Source organism: Peromyscus californicus, unplaced genomic scaffold, assembly GCF_007827085.1.
Source record: "Peromyscus californicus insignis strain IS unplaced genomic scaffold, ASM782708v3 Scaffold_6__1_contigs__length_162567912, whole genome shotgun sequence".
In the NCBI taxonomy this organism is placed as follows: Eukaryota; Metazoa; Chordata; class Mammalia; order Rodentia; family Cricetidae; genus Peromyscus; species Peromyscus californicus.
The window spans coordinates 80,933,441-80,952,371 of NW_026294584.1; positions in this window are offsets into that span (position 1 = coordinate 80,933,441).

Below are 18,931 nucleotides of genomic sequence, written 5' to 3' on the forward strand. Positions count from 1 at the left end.
AAAACACAGCCGTCAATTTGATCTCAGTCACTTACCCTAAGTTAAATTTACCACTAGTATCCAACATCTAAAGGTAATCTTTAAATAATGTTTGATTCTAATCTCATATAAAAGGAACCTCGAAAATTGATATCTGTCCACTATCTAATGTCAGCATAGTAGTTAAAACAATAGGTAGATATTCTGGAACATAAACCTGGGTTTAAAGTTTTGAGCAAATAGTTAGTAGTGGTGAGACTAGTCCTCAGTTTCAGTTCCATAAAAAAGGAGGTAGCAAATGTGTGTGTGTGTGAAGGGAGTGGGGTATATATCATATATTATTATTTTAAACATGAAATTACATATTTCTTATGAAATTCCCAGTACTATGACATATAGCATTTAATCAAACAACGTCGCCTACTCTTATTAGGAAAATGTACCGCCAGTAAGAGCTCTAGTAATCTGCAGCCTTCCAGTCAGTGTCATAAAGTCTTTTACTCAACCATAGGTCCATTGGCTATGATAAAACAAAATAAAAAGGTTGGCTGTTGTGCACAGGTTATAGTCCAACACCTGTCTCCTAACAGTAGTGGGACTGATACCAAATGCCATTGAGTGAGTAATCATTCTAAACAGCTAACAGTCACAAGGCAGTTCATTCTAGGCTGGATGAGTCTGAGGATTGAATCAAGTCACCTGCTGATTTTAAGAGTTTTTCCGCCGGGCGGTGGTGGCGCACGCCTTTAATCCCAGCACTCGGGAGGCAGAGCCAGGTGGATCTCTGTGAGTTCGAGGCTCAGCCTGGGCTACCAAGTGAGTTCCAGGAAAGGTGCAAAGCTACACAGAGAAACCCTGTCTCGAAAAACCAAAAAAAAAAAAAAACCAAAAAAAAAATATTAAAAAGAGTTTTTCCAAGGACTGATATAAAATTTACTGTTAATGACTATCTGTTATCGTATGAAGCCATATGTGTAGGACTTCCAAGATCTGGTTTGAAGGGCATATTAACCCAGGGAGTGTTTTAGCACATAGTATGTTATTAGTCAGAATTCTCGAGAACTAATAAGGAAGATAGAGAGACAAAGAGATGTATTTATTACATGGAATGGGCTGACACAACTATGGAGGATGAAACATTTCCTAATCTTCCATGTGCAAGCTGAAGGCCCAGGCAAGACGGGGACAGAGTTCGCAGGCTGAGACAGAGCAAGAGAAGGCCAAAGTGCCAACAGGGAGATCTCAGCCTCCTTCTACCCTTTTAGTCTCTTCAGGCTTTCAACAAGCTGAGGATGCCCACCCATGCTGGAGGTGCCCAACTGTTTTACAAAGTTCACCAATTCAAATGCTAATCTCTACCAGAAATACTTACAAACACATCCAGAACAGTGGGTATCTTGTACCCCACTCAAGTTCCCATACAAAATTAACTCTTACAGGAGTCTGGTACCATTTCCTTTGATAACTTCCGTCTTGGATTATCAAAAAATCATAATGGAGACTGGAGAGATTGTTCAGCTGTGAAGAGCACAAGTTTTTCTTCTAGAGGACCCAAGTTCAATTTCCAGGACACAGAAGATGACTTAAAACTACCAGTAACTCCTGTCCTAGGGGATCCAACACCCTCTTCTGGCCTCTGTGAACACTGTACACACTTGGTATAGAGACATACATGCAGGTAAGACACCCATAGCCAAACGAACGGAAACACATGAACTATGAACCAATGGCTGAGGGGTCACCAACTGGATCAGGCCCTCTGAATGGGTGAGACAGTTGATTGGCCTGATCTGTTTGGGAGGCATCCAGGCAGTGGGACCAGGTCCTGTGCTCATTGCATGAGTCCGCTGTTTGAAACCTGGGGCCTGTGCAGGATCGCTTGGCTCGGCCTGGGACGAGGGGATTGGACCTACCTGGACTGAGTCTACCAGGTTAATCTCAGTCCACGGGGAAGGCTTTGCCCTGGAGGAGATGGGAATGGGGGGGCAGGCTGGGGGGAAGGTGAGGAGGGCGGGAGGGGGGAGAACAAGGGAATCCGTGGCTGATATGTAGAACTGAATTGTATTGCAAAATAAAAAAAAATCTAAAAAAAAAATCTCAATAAGGATAAAAAACTATAATGATTCCTAGCTCATCCATATTTTTATTAAAGTTCATAAAATTATGGTTATTGGGAGAGATAATTCATAGAAAAAAGTACCTTATGAAGACATTTTAGAAAATAAATAGATCATGCTATGAAATTTGAAACAAAAATCACAATTTCCTAGATTTTCACTTAATATTAAAACTTGCCAGTTTAATTCTTAAGCTTTCTTTAGGAATGTGGCTGGGTAGTAACTGATGGATAAAGCCCCAGCAAAGGCCTTTAGCTTTCCCACTCACTTTCCTGCATCTCACAGAAGCATGCCATCTTTTCACCATTTCAGATGGGTCGCCACAACCATCTAAGCAGAACAATCATAGCCAGGCCTGATAGCAAGTGCCTGGAATGCCAGCACTTAGAAGGCAGAGGCAGGAGAATACAAGTTCAAGTTCTTCTAGGCACACAGCAAGTCCCAGGACAGTAGGTTCTAGGGAGACCATGCAGAAAGGAAAAAAATAATAAGAATAATTCTAATTGTGTGCATAGTCTGGAAATAGTCCAAAGTTAATACTATCAGTACATTCATGTTATATTTAGTATCTATTTCCTCATTTGATTTGCATTTATATGTATTTATTTGGGCTTATTCTGCATGCTTTACTTTAAATAACATAAATAGAACCCATGTAGTCCACTTTTTACCCTGTTTCTTTAAGAGGTTTGTGCAAAATTCCATTTCAAGATCAATAGTCTCATTTTTTTCTCTACCTATTCTATTTTTTATTTTTTCCCTTTTATTAAAAACATTTTTCCTCACATAATATAGTCCCCTTCCTCTACTCTCCCCAGAGCCTCCTGACCTCCCCTCCGACCCAGATCCACCCCTTTCTGTCTCTCATTAGAAAACAAATAGACTTCTAATAAATAATAATAATATACAATAAGGTAAAACAAAAACTAACTCATCAAAATCGAACAAAACAAACAGAGGAAAAAAGCCCAAGAGAAAGCACAAGAAACAGAGACCCATTCATTCACACACTCAGAAATTCCATAAAGACAAAAAAACTAGAAGCCATAATATACACGCAAAGACATGTAGAGTAAAAAGAAAGAAAAAAATATAATAAAAATAATGAGATAAAATTTAAAAAGAATAAGAAAAGCACTGGTATGGCATTGTAAGACAAGGAACCTGTAAAGATGGAGTTTGTTTTCTGTTGACCATCCACGGCTGGACATGCAGCCTACCCTCAAGAGGAGTTTGTTTTCCCAGTGAGACTTCTTTGGAGGAAACTACATTTTCATTTTCAAGTGGTTATCACTTGGAGATAGCTTCTGGGTTAGGGATGGGGACTTGTGTCCACTTCTCCTTTCAGCTCTAGGGCCCCACCGGGTGCAGACCTGTGCAGGCCCTGTGCATGCTACCTCGGCCTCTGTGAGTTCATCTGTGTGCTGATCATGATGAGTTACAGGGCCTTGTTTTCTTGGTGTCCTCCATCTTCTCTGGCTCTTACACTCTTTCTGCCTCCTCTTCTGCAGGGTTCCCTGATACCTAAGGGGAGAGATCTGATGGAAACATCCCCTTTAAGGCTGAGTGTTCCAAGATATCTCTGTGTAATATCTGGCTGTGGGTTTCTGTATTTGTTCCCATCTGCTGTAGTAGGAAGCTTCTCTAAATGAAAGCTGAGCAATGCACTGATCTGCTTCCTGGCTGGAGTCTACCTGTTCTTATTTGTTGGGATTTCAATAGGGATCAAAATCTTTGAGGGGTTAGTGACTTACTTGGGTATATTTTCATATACTACCCATGGCAAATGTGAGCAAATATATCAGTGAATTAATGTATGAGGATATATAGGGCATCCCAGGGTACTCCCATGAATTACAGGCAACTGAGGAAAGCTAGGAGTTCCAGTCATCAAGAATAATGGTCTTGGACTGAGACAGCTCAGTTGAGAGAGTCCTTGCCTAGCTGTAGGATTCCCTAGGTTGGAGTCTCAGGACTCATCCAATAAACTGGGTGTGGTGTGGTCAATGCCTGTGATCCAAGCATTTGGGAAGTAGGGGCAGAAGGACCAGAAAATCAAGATCATGCTCTGCTATACACAGAATCCAATGCCAGTCTGGAATACAGAGGCCTGGGTATACAGACCTGGAATACACAGACCTGGGATACATAGACCTGGGATACACAGACCTGGGATACAGAGGCCTGGGGTATACAGACCTGGGATACATAGACCTGTGATACACAGATCTGGGGTACACAGACCTGGGATCAGAAAAATGAAACAAAGAAAGCTATTTTGGACTTCTTAAAGGTAAAATGAGATGTAAGCTTTACCTTATTTTATTGATAAAGATAAGCTTGTCCATAAAACAAGCCCAGGGGCTTTTAAAAGTGGGTGAAATGTGGTAATTATCTTTAAGAATCAATTCTGAATAACAGTAGTGCTGGGTCTGAGAGATGTCTGGGATCCTGAATGTGAAGGAGGATGTCTCTGTTTAGGAATTAACTCCATTCAAACCACTTGGGTAGGATGCCGAGATTTTTCCCTTTAGAGACCCCATCCGGCCTCGCTGCTCTCTGTCTCCACTGCTGACATGAAGTGTTCTTTGACAGCATGTGATAGACAACCTCAGTTCCTCTCATGTTGGAGCCACTGTCTTTTTTCTCCTACTATCCTTGCTCACTAAAGTCCAAACTTTCATTGACATTCGGTTTGCATCATGTCCTTTCTTGATTCTTTCAGGGGTCCTTTCCAAGTCCATAGTTCACAGTTCATCATTTCCCTCATTCATTCAGTACCTTATTTACTTAACAAGGGTTTGTTGGGAAGTGTAGATCACTTTCCTATTATGTCCAAGGCCATGTTTGATCCCCAGCACTGTACACACACACACACACACACACACACACACACACACACACACACACACACACACACACACACACAATAAAAAGACAGACCGACAGATGGGAGAAACAGAGAATCCAATTCCAGATGCATCTAATGTTTCATGGTACTTGGTATGTGACATAAAGAATTCTTTTTCTCACAGTGTCTAATTTCTAATGTAATAATTAATTGTTCCTTTTATATTCTTACATTATCTTATAATTTCACTTGTCACATGGACACTAGGGAGTTGTTTCTGTGTCTAGTTTTTGAATACTAAGGACCAGGGAAGATTTGCCTTTAAAAACGTTTATGGCCAGCACTTGTGACACAGCCTGGCACTGTGCCCCAGAGGAAGAGACAAACATACGTTACAGTTTGGAGGTAATAAAACTTGAACATGTTCAATATTTACATTTTGGTTATGGATTACTGCCTAAGAAAGTCACTCAAAATGTAATTGCTTGAAGCAATGCTTACTTTGCTCATGATTTTGTGACTCAGAAATCTCAAAGGGGCTTAGCACAGCAGTGTCTCTCTGAACTGCAGGACTTGTTTTAGCCGGAGTGGCAGAGGGTACTGTTGCCTCTTCTGAGACAGCATCTATAGTCACACTTCATGCAACACTCTCTTATTTTCCCTCCTTCCCTCCCTCCCTCCCTCCCTCCCTCCCTCCCTCCCTTCTTTCTTTCCTTCCATCCCTGCCCTTTTACTTAAGATTTCACCTTCCAGAGTCTCTCAAATGATTTGGGTTTCCATAGCCTGATAATCTCAGGGATTCACACCTCCGTTACAGTAGACAGAAGATGCAGAGACTGCAAGGCTACTTCAAGGCTTCCAGAGGAGCTTCATGGCATCACTCAGATATGCTGTGATGGTTAAAGCAATCATGGAGACCGTAAATCATCAAGAAGATAGAGAACATGCATCACACCATAGCGGGAGACAAGCAGGTAGTGTAGCTGGGCAAGGGGGTGGACACAAAGTTATACACTCATCACTATCTCTTCTGCTTGGGCTTCTAAAAGGAAATACCTGAGACATAGTTAATAACAGCTTATTCACACAGTTCTAGAAATTGGAAAGTCCAAGGTCAAGCCACGGGTAAACTGTCTGATACAGGCTCACGGTGTCTTGTAAGATGGTGTCCTGGTGCACCGTCACTGGACCTCCAAAGGAAGCAAATGCCATGACCTCACGTGACAGAAGAGATTCAAGAACGAAAGAGCCAAGCTGCTTCCCTCTATCCACCTTATAAGGGCATTATGTCCATTTGTGAGAGCAGAGTCTTCATGACCTAATTGCCTCCAAAGGCCCCATTTGCTAATACTAACACCATAGTATGCAACATCCATTGGGGAGAGTGACATAAACAGTGTTCTATTTGCTGTTATTAAAACAAAATGCCTGAGGCTAGATGTTTTGTTTAAAAGGGGATTATTTTTGGCCACAATTCTGGCATTCAAGGCACAGAGCTGGTACTGGCTTAGCTCCACTGAAGACCTTTTGGTCATAGAGAAAAGCCAATGGGATCATAGCACTGCAAAAAGGAGAGAAAGCCCAGTGAGACAAGAAGTCAGAGCAAAAGGAATGGTGGCCATGATGTTCTGACAATCCTTTACTGAGAACTAACCAGGGTTACAAAAGAGCTACAGCAGTTCCCTCTAACAGCAGTGTCCCCAACTACCCAGAAACCTTCCAATACATGCCCCATTTTACAGGTCCCATCCTCTTGACTCTGGAGACACGACTTAGCAGTTAAGAGCACTTGGTGCTCTTGCAGAGGACCCAGGTTCTGTTCCCAGCACCCAGAGGGTAGCTCACAACCATCTGTAACTCCAGTTCCATGGGATCTAATGCTCCCTTCTGGCCTCCATGGGCACAGGGCACGCATGTGGTATACACACATACATGCAGACAAAAGATTCAGACATAAAAATGTTTTTGCTCTTAAAAAAATAGTCCCATCGCTTTATAATCTCTCCAAACTGGGGATCAACTTCATAACACATGAAACCTAGTTAAACCATATCCAGTTCCTATTAGCATTCAGCCTACACCATATTTGGAAAACACTTTCTGTCATAATTTAAGCAGGCAGTGAAATATATTGAGTCAGCCATGTGTTTTGGAAAAATATCATCGTTAAAGTTTAATTTAAATTGATAATTGAAACTCCCTCCTATTAGCTCAATTATTTGACTTAAAATACTAAATAAATGGGTTATGGTGCCTATTGTCAAGTCTGATGACCTAAGTTCGACCCCTTTGACCCACATGATGGAAAGAGGGAATTGACAACTGCAAATTGTCCTCTGATGTCCACATACGTGATGTGGCATGCTCACACCCACCCAATACAACACAGAAAAATAAAGCTAAGTACTAAGTAAACGATGATCAAAAACACTGAGTGAACAAGAATTCAAAAAAACTAACAGTATTTTTAAATATATAAAGATAAAAGAGGCTTAAGAAATCTTTAAAATTCAAAATGTTATCAGTTAAAATTGTCTTTCTGCTAAAATTTTATTCATATCTAATATAGCTACATGGTTCTCAGTTACAGTTTCCTGCAATATAACTATACAATTGTTAGTGTTTGCTTGACTGTTAAACTATGTTGAGATAAATCTATGAATCAATTCCTAAGCAGTTCAGATGCAAGTCCCTCATTTCATAACTCCTCTCATGGCATGGCATATTGTATATATTCATTTCTCCTGGTGATTTATAATACCCTGGGGAATTCAACTATTTGTCAAGAACTGTCTATGTATTATAAGGCTAAATAGTTCTGTCTCCAGGGAAATGAGAATTACTAATACTCGATTATGATTTGGTGAATTTATTCATATTTTTGATGCCTTAATGTAGCTCATGACTGAACAGTGCTGGTTAGTTCTTGTCAATTTGACACAAATTTGGATGTATCCGGGAAGAAGAGAGGGGATCAGATTGCCTCTCTGAAATTGGCCTGTGGGCCTGTGGGGGGGCATTTTCATGATTGCTGAATGAAATAGGAGGGACCAGCCCAGGGTGGACAGTACCATCCCTGGACAAGGTGGCCTGGGATGAATAAGAAAAAGGAGCTGAGCATGTCATGCAGAATGAGCCAGTAAGCAGCACTCCTCCATGGTCCTTGCTATAGTTCCTGCCTCCAGGTTCCTGCCTAAAGGTTCCCCGTCCAGATTTCCCTCAGTGATGACCTGGTACCAGGAAGTACAAGAGGATATAAACTCTTCTGTCCCCAGGTTGCTTCTGACATGGTGTTGTTTGTCACATACACAAAAAGTAAGCTAAGTCATGTAGGAACTGGCTTACTGCTCTTTATACTGTGAACACACTGTAGTTCATAGAATACTACTTTCCCCCAAATTCATTATCTATGTGTCTTTAGTAATCCAAGGCGGTATTCACAATTCTGTTGTAATCTAAATTGATATGAGTTTATGAGCTCATGCACTGGAAGCCTATTTACTTGTCTAGCAATGAAGGCTGCTATTATTTAAATGACTATTGGTATTAATACAAAGAAATGGATTGTCCAATTACAAACATACAAATTCTAGTTTACCTTAAGTTGAAAGTGTTTTTATTTGTAATTCTCCACCAAACATTCAAACTAAAAATAAGTCTCATTTCCTTAGGAAGCTACTAAAATGTCTCTACTGAGAAAAGCCAATAAACATATGACACCAACTTGTAAAAACTCTCTAATGGAAGGCTCACACCTTTAATAGCACTTGGGAAGCAGAGGCAAATGGATCTCTGTGAGTTGGAAGTCAGTCTGGCACGTACAAAAAGTTCCAGGCCAGCTGGAGCTACATAGTGAGATTTTGTGGAAAGAGAGGAAGGGAAAAAGGAAGGAAGGAAGGAGATAAACATATTCAAAGAAAAGGAGAGGATGTGGAAACATAATAAATGAATTACAAAAGAACACACACACAAAGGGCTGGATCAAATAAGGAAGTCAATTCAGGATATGAAAGGGAATTCAATGAAAAGAAATAATGCTGAAAATAAAGTGAATTAATGCTGCAAAAGGTAGCCTACAAATTGGGAGAAAATTTGCTGGTCAAACTGGATGTCTGCATGTAAAAGAATTCAAACGAATCCATAGTTATCACCCTGTACAAAACTCAACTCTAAGTGGATCAAAGACCTCAACATAAAACCTGATACACTGAACCTGATAGAGGAGAATGTGGGTAATATCCTTGAACTCATTGGCACAGGAGAAGACTTACTGAACAGAACATAATTAGCACAGACAATAAGAACAACAATTAATAAACTGAGACCTCATGAAACTGAGGAACTTCTGTAAGACAAAGGACACTATCACTTGGACAAAGCAGCAGCCAACAGAATGGGAAAAGATTTTTACCAACAATACATCCAACAGAGGGCTAATATCCCAAATATATAAAGAACTCAAGGAACCAGATATCAAGAAAGCAAATAACCCAATTAAAAATGGGATACAGATCTAAACAGAATTCTCAATAGAGGAAACTCATATGGCTGAGAAACACTTGAGGAAATGTTGAACATCCTTAGCCTCGGGGAAATGCAATTCAAAACTACTCTGAGATTTCATTTTACATATGTCAGAAGGTCTAAGATCAACAAACACGTGACAGTTCATGCTGGTGAGGATATGGAATAAAAGGAACACTTATACATTGCTGGTGAGAGTGCCAACTCATCCAGCTACTATAGAAATCAGTGTGACAGTATCTCAGGAATGTGGGAAAAGAGCCAGCTATACTGCTCTTAGGCATATTTCCAAAGGATGTTTCATACTGCCACAGAGACACTTGCTCAGCCGTGTTCACTGCTGCTCTGTTTATAACAGACAGAAATTGGCAACAACCTAGATATCCCTCAACAGAAGAATAGATGAAGAAAATGTGGTACATTTACACATTGGAGTATTGCTCAGCTATAAGAAAAATAAAATCATAAAATTTGCAGGTAAATGGTTAGAACTTGAAAAAATATCCTTAGTGAGACAACCCAAACCCAGAAAGACAAATATGGTATGTATTTGCTTTTATGTGGATATTAGCTTTCAAGTCAATGATAAGCAAGCTGCAAACTATAGAACCATAGAAGTAAGGAACTAGGAAGAGGCAGATTGATCTCCCTAAAAAAGAAAAATAGAATAGGGAGTTATGGATGAACCATGGGTGGTATTGAACATAAAGAACAAGTAGGGAGAAGGAGGGAAAAGGAAGACAAGGGAGGGGAGATAGGAAGAGGTAGTTAAAAGTAAGGGTCATTTGAGGGGTAGTATGGAAATCTAACACAGTAGAAGCATCCTAAAATGTATACATATAGGAGAGCAAGCAATCTAAAAAAATGCCAAATAATGGGGGAGACTGAGGCCCAAGTGGTCATCTCTTGTCACCAAATGAAGCTTCCAGTACTAGGATTGGATTACATCTAATAGAATTGTTGGCCAAAGGGGCCCTACAGGAACCCCCAAACAACCCAGGGTGTTGTCGAGACTATAGGTTGCTCTCCACCAACTGACGCAAGGCCCCATTGCTGAAGACACCTAAAGAACCCATTGAACATGGAGAAGTTGAGCTGGTGCCTACATAGAGTTTTCACCCCTACATTCCAGCATCTTTGGTACAAGGAGAGACTCTGTATGCTACCAAAAGACAAATGTAAACACCAAGGCAGCCAGAACTCCTTTATCTACAATGGTGTACTGCCTGCTAGATATGCTAGGGCAATGGTGGCACAAAGCTTGTGGGAGTAACCAACCATTAACTCGTTTGACTTAAGGCTCACTCCATGAGAAGGAACCCATACCCAACACTGCATAGGTGAAAAATGAACCTGAGACTAGATAGACCAGGGACCTATGGTAAAACCAAGTAATACTGCTCCCAAAAAAAAAGGAAAAAAAGTGATAAAATAACTCCTAAGAATATTCTGCTATACTCATAAATCAGTGCCTTGTTCAGCTATCATCAGAGAAGCTTTCTCCTGCAGCAGATGGGAACAAATATAGAGATCCACAGCCCAGATATTACACAGTGAAAGACCTTAGAACACTCAGCCCTAAATGGGATGTCTCCATCAAATCCCTCCCCTCAGGACTGAGGGAACCCCATGGAAGAGGAGGCAGAAAGAGCATAAGAGCCACAGAGGATGGAAGACACCAAGAAAACAAGGCCCCCTAAACCAACATAAGCAGAGCTCATATGAACTCCCAGAGACTGAAACAGCATGCACATGCACAGGCACTGCATGTGTCTGCACCAGGTCCCCTGCATATATATTATAGCTCCCAGGTTAGTGTTTCTATGAGATTCCCGAGTGTTCGTTAGAGTAGGTCTCTGATTCTTATGCCTTCTCTTGGGTTTTTTTTTTTCTGTCTGTTGGTTTGTCTTGTCCATCTTCAATGTAAGTTTCTATTTTATTATCTTATTTTGTGTATATATATATATTATATATATATGTAATATATATGTATGTATGTATGTATATGGATGGACAGACGAAAACCTAGCCACTAGGGTAAAGGTTAACAACTGAACTGTCATACCTGCTGGGAGAGGGAACATCATTTTTCTCTGGTGGAGTTACACTGGGAATATCAACCACTCCAGGGCAGACCTCATATTCAGGAGTAGTTGAACAACTTAAAATGGACTCCATAGGTTTTTGTGTATGTGCTTTTATTTGGTTACAGTTTGGTTTTTTGTTTTGTTCTGTTTCGTTTTCTGCTTTCTTTCTTCTTTCTTTCTTTTTGGGTGCTGTTTTATTTTCTTGGTTTTGGGGGTTTTGTTCTTGTATTGGAGTTTTGTTTGTTTTTTAAGAAAGAACTTAAAGTCGGCTGGGTAGGGATAGGCAGAGGATCTAGAAGGAATTGGAGGAGGGTAAGAATATTTGAAAATATATTTAAATTTAAAAATAGTTTTAAATCATAAAAAATAACAATAAATATTAAAAATAAAAAACACAGTACAGGAATTATTATATGAACTGTAGTGTGTAAGAGAGTATCTTATTCTTTTTTTTTTTTTTTTGGTTTTTTTGAGACAGGGTTTCTCTGTGTAGCTTTGCGCCTTTCCTGGAATTCACTTGGTAGCCCAGGCTGGCCTCGAACTCACAGAGATCCGCCTGGCTCTGTCTCCCGAGTGCTGGGATTAAAGGCGTGCGCCACCACCGCCCGGCGAGAGTATCTTATTCTTAAGAAACATCTCTGAAAGCCAGGCATGGTGGCACGTGCCTGTAACCCTAGTACTTGAAAGGCTGAGGCAGGAGGATCAGGAGTAGGAGGGCAGCCTGGGCTACATAATGAGAACTTGTCTCAATAAACAATACAAAAGCAGAAAGTGAAAGGGTAACAGCCATTAGAGTATTAAGAGACAAAGCAACATATGGTTGACTTATCTTAAAATAGTTCAAAAATCTGTTTTTGAGACTTCATTGCGTGTACAGAAACAGAAAATGAGCTATGAGAAAAATGAGAAGTGGGAACATGGATTAAAAAAATGGAGGTGTTATATGAATCGTTCTTACTCTTTCAGTTTCTGATTTCCTAATGTTGTGAATTGAAAGCCTTGCCCAAGCAGCACACACAGGAGGAAGACATCCCCATATCCCACCGGCACATGTTCCCAGCGTGTAACAGAGTATGCCGAAAGCTATCATGTGGCAAACTAGCAATTACTGTGTGCCCACATTTCAGGTGAACTTGATTCTGACTAATGTAGTAGGCTGTCTTGGTAGTCAACTAACCCGCCTTCAAATCAAAGGCAATGTGGTACAGGTCATGGGATTGGGTTCACTGTAAAAAGCCTCGCTCTCAAGTCCCCAGGTGATACCTGACACACTCGAGCACTAACTTTGCAGCTTGGGTACAGAAGATAAACGGAAAGTCACACAGAGGCTCCTTTGCATTTGGCCCAGCAGCAAGGTTTAAAAGGACAGAGAGGCTGTACACCATAGAAGGTGAGACGCTTAAATGTCACTCCCCATTGTGAGCACCTATCTGTATGCACAGCAACCAACCTGCGTTCCAAGAAGAGGAGAGCGCATTTCACAGAGGGAAATGAGAATAAAAGGCTGTATCCTGTTTTACCATTCCCAGGAGACTTGGGGAGTCTTAGAACACTTTAGATATTGTTCACTTGGGTGACCTATGTATCGTGACACTCTCAAAATCAAAGGGGAATACAGAGTGTCCACATATTTCTCATCCCGAGTGCAATAGTCTGCATTTCCAAGGTGGTGTCCACCTTCTGACAGGCTTCAGGCCTTAGTTATAAGCTACAAACCACACCATTTGTGCATGCTCTCAAAAATGGGCTTTTATGAAAAGCTGCTCAAGGATTTATTCCTCTAAAAATTATGTTAAATAAAACTTTTGGAGTTTAGCTTTTTGTTTGGTTTTTATTTTCTTCTTGTTGTTGCTTTGATTTTTTTTTTTTTAGTTTGATTTATAGTTCTGCATAGCCCCTACTGGCCTGGAACCCACTGTGGACTAGGCAGGCCTCAGACTCTTAGCAATCCTCCTGCTTCAGTGACCTCCGCCCCCCCAACACACACACACACACACACACACACACACACACACACACACACACACACACACACCCCTCCCATGCTGGCCAAGTGCTGGGACAAGAGCACCATTACTTATTATTAGCTGCCATGCCTAACTAATAGGACATTTTTCAGTTTGTGACATTATGTTAAATAAAACTTTTCTTTGCTATCTGATCATTTCTTTGCCTTTTCTTTCATTTTTAAAGCATATTTCCCATACCAATTAATTGTTTGCCTCTTTTTCGTCAGTGCTAGAGACTGAACCCAGAATCTCTCATTTGTTAGGTAATTCCTATACCACTGAGCTATATCCTCAGCTGTGAATTATCTGTTATTATGTATTTTTTTTAGAATAGTACTATGAAGTCTCAAATGCCTCTGAGATTATAAATTTACAAGTCTAGTACTTATTAGAAGACCCTTCAAGGCAGAAATAGTGTCTTTTGGCCCTGACCCTTAGAAATGTGCTTAACCAAGAATTTATGGCCAATTCTTGCACACCAATACAGTGTGCCCATCTTAAGCATCCACCCTGTGCAGCCTCATTCTCACATGAATGTTATCTCATTCTGTCTCTGTGGCACAGCAGTTATTGCTGCATGATCTTAATGTCACAGGTGACAAAACCAAGGCACTGAGAAATTGAGAGCTTAGCATAAGTCAGAAATGGAGTAAGAAATGGAGCAAAACTTAGTAAGAAATGGAGCTCAGCTTTCGACTGCAGGCTGACTTTCAGAGAGGCAGAGCCTTATTCATCTTGTTCTCTTACCTCTCCGGTGACATATGATGTCTCCAAACACTTGGGTGTGTCTGTGTTCTACAGAGAAAGGATCAAGGAGCTATGTCATAATCATAAAACTGTGCAAAGCTCCCTGGGCACACCACTTCCATCCAGATTAAGTAGCGATTGTTCCTTAATCCTAAATGAGAAAACTGAGTCTTAGGGGCAAATCCCACTGTCCAGCATCATTGCTTAAGTTCAACAGTTCCCAGACTTTAATACACGTCAGAGTTATACTGAAAGTTTGTGAGAGTACAGCCACGTTTATGTCATATTACCTTAGCATTTCTGGGGTTCACGCATAGCTAGTAACTTCCCAGTGGTTCTCTTAATAGTCTAGATACAAGATCAGGAAGCAGAGCCTCAGTCCGAAGCTCAGCCTACAGTCCTATGCTGTGCACTTTCAATTCCTCAGCACAACCTAAGGTCATGCACTATTTCATTGCTCTGTGCCCAAACAGCTGGGCATCACAGACCCCTGATCATAATGTCAACTCATAAATTTAAGAAATGTTGTTTTTTAAAAGCCAGTAAAATAACTTAGTGGGGTTAAAAGACTTTCTGTGAAAGCCGAAAGACCTGAGTTCTATCCCTAGAACCTATATGAGGGAGTGAGCCCCGTCTCACAAGCTGTCCGGGCTTCCACGTATGGTCCTCACACACAAATAAATAAATGTAACATTAATGCAAGCAGGCTGTCTAGCTATGCAGCAAAGGTGACTGCAAAGTGTCCACAAAGATTGACAGAAAGAGCCAGATACTAAGAAGAGAAATTCTCCAAGCTAACACAGAGAATCTGCTTTAATAGAGAAATCCGAGCTTATGTGCTTGGATTTCTGGGTTTTATTTAAGAGAACAGACAAACATTTGAACATTATATAAGTTAATGCTAAATTGTTGGGCATTATTCTGAGTAAAAAGTAATTGGTCATGAAAGGCAGAATAATAGATTTGAAGTATAAATTACCCTCCTCCACTTTGAATCTCACCTTTCTTTCCCCTATCCAATCAGATAGTCGGGTCTGTGCTCAATTCACTGACCAGAAGAAAGGGAAAGGCATGATAAAAAGAAAGTGGCTAATTATACCACTATGGTGTCTTGAAGTCTATCCCCTTGGGAAAAAGCAAAGGGAAAGTCATGGAATGAGGAAGGCCTTTTTCCCAAGGCTCACAAAGGAGTCCCTCAGTGTGGGAGGCTGAAACCTCAGAAGAAGGCTGTGGAAGCAGAGATCTGTGTTCATAGAAAGAGGTGCTGAGCCCTGTGTTCCTAGAGAGATCTCTGAACAGCCAGAAAGGAAATGCTGTACCCCGAACCTGAGAAGCTGGGCCATTGGCACCTCAGAAGCCTCCACATTCATGCCCCTTAGGATGCTCATAAAGATCTGCATACAGTGAGGCAAACTAGAAGTCAAGGGAAAGGCCATTTGTACGACAGGGACTGTGCATGAGAAGCAAGTGGCTAGTGGCTTCTAAGGGTGATGTGGAGAATGCTATCACCCACAAATAACACCTTGGTCAGATGTATCTTACTCAAATGCCTTAGATGATGTGATCCTGTCCGACTTTAACGCCTTCCCTGAAAGATAATAGGATCATCAGATTCGGTGGAAATGGTCCACAAAATTGTTTGTACAGCTGACCTTGTGGGCAGAGAACTATGTTCAATAATAACCTAAAATAAGAAACAGCCCCAAGCTCATGCACTCAGTGAGTCCTAAATGTTATTTATCACCCGGGAACATTGAGAATGTTATTAGGAACCAGCATGTGTTTACTACTATTAGGAACATAGTAGTTTAACTTCGTACTAGAGTATAATATCTAGGTCAGATAGAGTGCTACTTTCTACTTGTCAAAGTCCTTTCCAGAGGACTGGAAAGGTGGCTCAATGGTTCAGGGAGCTTGCTGCTCTTGCAGAGGACCAATGTCTGGTTCCTTGATGCATACCTGGTGGCTCACAACTTCCTGTAAGTCCAGCTCCAGGGGATTCAACACTCTCTTCTGGACTCTGTGGGCACAGCATGCGTGTGGTGCACAGATATACATGCCAGCAGAACTCTCATACACATAAAAAAAAAAAGAAATAAGAGTTTAAAGAGATTTTTACAGGCTTTTCCAGCTCAACATGGTGGCTCATTCTGAGGTCAGTACTTGGGAGGTTGAGGCCTCCTAAAATGAATGCCATGAGTTTGAGACCACATGTGCTGAACAGTGAGTTCTCATCAAGCCTGGGCTATACAGAGTGAGATCTTATCTAAACAATAAATTAAATAGAAATTTAAAACACCGAAAAATGTCTTTTCAATTTTACTACAACATTTAAATCTTAGAAATTGGCAGGCATGACTATCTGGTGTTTTGATGTTCTTTCACATGTTATATTTTCCCCAATACCACGGTGTAATTTAAAAATTATGTATTCCAAACTTGGACATAAAATATTTTCAGGTTTCTAAGATTTTTGCCGTTAAGAACAGAGATCAAACTGCTCGTTAAGACACATCCATGCTGGGAGGCTTTGGCGCATGCCTTTAATCCCAGCACTCGGGAGGCAGAGCCAGGCGGATCTCTGCGAGTTTGAGGCCAGCCTGGTCTATAGAGCCAGTTCAGGACAGCCAGAGCTACACAGTGAAACCCTGTTTCAAGAAACCAAAACAAGAAAAAATAAAAGAAAAGACACGTGCATAACAGTACATTTTATGTTTCAGCTGTGAAGACTGAAATAAAGCATAATCCAAAGGGAATTGAAGAAGCGCTCATTCATCTCTGAACGCAGTGTGTAGTGAGCTTGTATTCTGGTTTGCAAACAGCCCCTCCCCACTGCCCCCACCGCTCTACCTGATTCTTCCAACTAATTATTTTTTTTTGCTCCCTGCTGACCCCAGGACTGAAAATACAGCCACTGTGGGCTCTCTGACATCCAGGGAGACATCTTGGGACACCGATGAAACTGATAACAGCCCATTTTATAGGACCTTAAAAGCTACTCCAGGCTCCATTAGACTTTCTGTCATGCATATGATGGGGAAAAATATACCACCCTAAGAGCCAGGAATTGTGGCTCTGTGACAGCGGAGGCCATTGTGCACAGGAGCTTTGGGACACTGGCTCCACCTTACTGTTTATGCTCGGCTGACTGGTGGGAGTTTCAGGTGTGGTGTCGTAACAGAAGGGGCTTTGTGATAGGCTCCCAGTGACAAGCAAGAGCTACAACGTGCAGCCCGGTGGCTTGACAAGAAGGAGTCGCTCAACAAAGGGGAATGACCTGCTTCAGTCTCGCGTTTCACTGTAACATTCCTGTGCTCCTGTACAACTCGGCATCATGAAGTCCACATTCCTCCCTGAGGCTCAGGAGCGAAGGATGGGCACCGGGCTAAGAGCCGTAAAAGCTCACTTCTTTCTGTGCCCACTATGAACTGACTTTAAACCTGCAGATGCTTAGCTGTGCTGTCCAAAGCAAACTGACAAAAAACAGTTGAAAAATATGTTTCCAGATTAACATTTTAGTTTTACCTGTGTGTCTGTGGGGACACATGCTGCTAACTGTGCTGTGTGGCTCCTACCTCTGTAGGTGTTGTCTGGATAGCCAAGGATCTATCCGGCAAGTTTCCTTGGTTTGGTTTGGTTTGGTTTGGTTTGGTTTGGTTTGGTTTGGTTTTATATAAACCATGGCTTTTTCATCAAGAGCTGTGTAATTCTCAATTCAAAACATACTTTTTTAGTACCCGGTGCTCGAGTTTAGACTACAAGGGGAAAAGACAGGGCAAAGGATGGCAGACAGATGGTATGGTGATTAAGATGGGTAACCAAACAATGAAAATGGGAGGATGTATTGTTATCAAAGCCGTGCCATGCTTCCCACTGAGGAGCTTCCAGGGTGTTCCTTTATGAAAACATTTTTTAAGAATTATTTTTTTGTTAGTCTATGGTTCTTGTTGGGAACAGTGTCAATCTAAATAACTAACTGACTTGACTTCCTGTAATCTCTCTCTGTCTCTCTCTCTCTGTCTCTCTCTGTGTATGTGTGTGTGTACATATATGTACTTTGTATCATTTTTAAATATAAAACAATATGATTTTCTGAGGCTTTATCAAACAACCCAGGTGTTGTTTGTCCCTCCTCCCTCTATCCTGATCTACCCCCCTCCCAAACCCTGTTAGAGCCCTTTCCCTGTTACTGTTTCTCACTTCACATCACCTGCATCGTGCTATCCCCTTCACAAGCCCTCCCTTACCTATGATCCCTTCACACTTTCCTGGTCTCTTCAGTTGTTCTGTGTTACTCACATCTGAGGCTTTGGAGCTAGAAACTGAAGATTAAAGAGAAAATGTGGCATTTGTTTTCCTGGATCTAGGTTATCTCACTTAATATGATCTTTTTTTAGGTCCATCCATTTGTCTGAAACTTTCATGATTTCATTTTTCTTTACTGCTGAATAGTATTCCATTGTGTATCTGTATCATATTTTCATTATCCATTCATCTGTTGAAGGTTGTGTCTTAGAATTTCTATTTCTGTGAAGAGACACCATGACCACAGCAACTCTTATGAAAGAAAGCATTTACTTGGGGCTGGCTTACACTTCAGAGATTTAGTCCATTAAC